The sequence below is a fragment of the Pteropus vampyrus genome, unplaced genomic scaffold (assembly GCF_000151845.1).
Source record: "Pteropus vampyrus isolate Shadow unplaced genomic scaffold, Pvam_2.0 Scaffold129, whole genome shotgun sequence".
Classification (NCBI taxonomy): Eukaryota; Metazoa; Chordata; class Mammalia; order Chiroptera; family Pteropodidae; genus Pteropus; species Pteropus vampyrus.
In genome coordinates this window covers 2,223,772-2,225,984 of record NW_011888910.1, presented here as the reverse complement: position 1 = coordinate 2,225,984, position 2,213 = coordinate 2,223,772, and positions in this window count along the sequence as shown.

Sequence of the window (2,213 nt, the reverse complement as noted above, 5' to 3'; positions counted from 1 at the left end):
ATTTTTTCCCTACAATGGATATCCAGTGGTTCTAGCACCATTTCTTTATTCATTGGATTGCTTGGGTTGGTCAAAAAGCAATTTACCATGCAAATGTGGATCTGCTTCTGGATTCTCTTATTTTATTTTAGTCATCCAAATAACTATCTTTACATCAATATCTTGCTTACTTTTATAGTAAGCCTTAAAAATCTAGTTATACAGATGACTATTCCGACTTTATTCTTCTCTTCAATGTTGTTTTGGGTATTTTAAATTCTTTATATTGCCATAATCATTTGCCATTTGTCAAAATATATAATGATGACTGCTGTTATTTTTATTGGAACCAGATTGAATTTGTATATCAATTTGAGGAGAATTGATATTTCACAATATTGAGACTTCTAAACCATGAACATAGTATATTTCTATGGTTTGGATCTTAATAATTTTTTTCAATAATATTTTATAGCGTTCAGTACAGAGGTCTTACAATATTTTTAAAAGTTATCTATAATTTATGCTTTAAATGTGATTGTAAATAGAATTTTAAAATATTTAATTTTCCAGTTTCTTCCTAGTATATAGACGATCTTGTACCCCATGACTTTATTAAATTTATTTATTAGATCTAGTAGTTTTTATGCAGATTCCTTGGGATTTTGTAGGTAGATGTCATGTCATCTATGAACAAAGTCATTTTTATTCCTTTTTAGAATCTTTATGCCTGTTATTATTATTTCTTATTGCCCTGATTAAGACTTCCATTTACAGTGTTGACTAGAAGTATGCGAGAGATAATATACTTACATTATTCTCAGTCATGACAGGGGAGAGTTCAATCTTTCACCATGCAGTGTTATGTTCAATGTGAGTTTTATCAGATTGGGAGAAGTTTCTTCCATTGCTGCTTTGCTGAGTTAAAAAAAAATCCTTTGAATATAATGTGTCTTTTATCATTGTCTGTTTTTAAACCCTTTTTCTCTTTGTTACTAGTTATTTGCTAGGTGACTATAGTGTACCTTGCTGTGAGTTTGTTTATCCTGCTTGAGATTTGTTTAGCAACTTGAATAAACCCACGGGGACTCAGTTTTTTTAACAAATATTTAAATTTTAAACCATTATTACTTCAAATACATTTTCTGTCTTTGCTTTCTCTCCCACTTCCTGTTCTTTTCTGGTGTTCATGTATCTTTTAGAACATTTGTTATTGTTCCATATGTCACTGAGGCCTTTTTTTCTTTGTGTATTTTTTTAGTAGTTTCTATTGCCTTGTCTTTAATTGTTTAACCTACTGTCAAACAGATCCAGTAAATTTTGTTTTCATTTTATTTATAGATTTTTGTTCTAGAATTCTCATTTAGTCATTTTTTAATATTTTCTAATTCTTTATTAAGATTCCCTATTTGTTCTTTCATTATGTATATGCTTTTCTAGAATTGTTGCTCATGTTTATATCAACTGTTATAATAGTCTTACTCTTTGTTGACTTATAATCACTTCAGTCATATCTGGGTTTATTTATATTGACTGATTTTTCTCCTGGTTATGAGTAACATTTTCTCGCTTCCTTGCATATCTAGTAAATTTTAATTTTATACTGCCTGCTATATTTATATAGGAGCTGTATTTTTGAGTTTCTGTATGCTGTTGTTTAATAGAGTATTAATATTTGTTGTTACAAACAGTTAATTTACTTGAGCATCAACTTAAAACTTTTAAGCCTAGCTTTCAAGTCTTGTTAGGGTGAGTAAAGAGTAGTCAGGACTAAATTAGCCCTACTTCTAAGGCATTGCCTTTTTGGGATCTCTACTGAAGGCTGTTGGTTTTCAGCTATCTTTTAGTTCTGGAAGAGCTCTGGTAACTGATCTCAGAAGTTTACAGGTCTCAGTAGTTGTTCTTTTCCCGGTTGTTGTATTTGCTTGACTTTGTGGAGTCTCAGCCTTTGCATACACTTTAGGCAAGGACATATGCTGCTTTCTGTAGCTTCATCTCTTCACAGCTCCCTTCAATATAATACCTTGTTCCACAAAATTTTAATACCTCAGAGGCCTTGGATTTTAATCTCTGTACTCTCAGGACTGTTGTGATTTATTTGAGCTCAACTTTCTTGCACTAAAATCTGAAAAGGACTTCCAGGCAGAATGTTGGAGAGATAACAGGGCTAATTTAGCTGTTTCCCTTCTATAACAGGGCTAATTTAGCTGTTTCCCTTCTCTCAAGTTTCATGG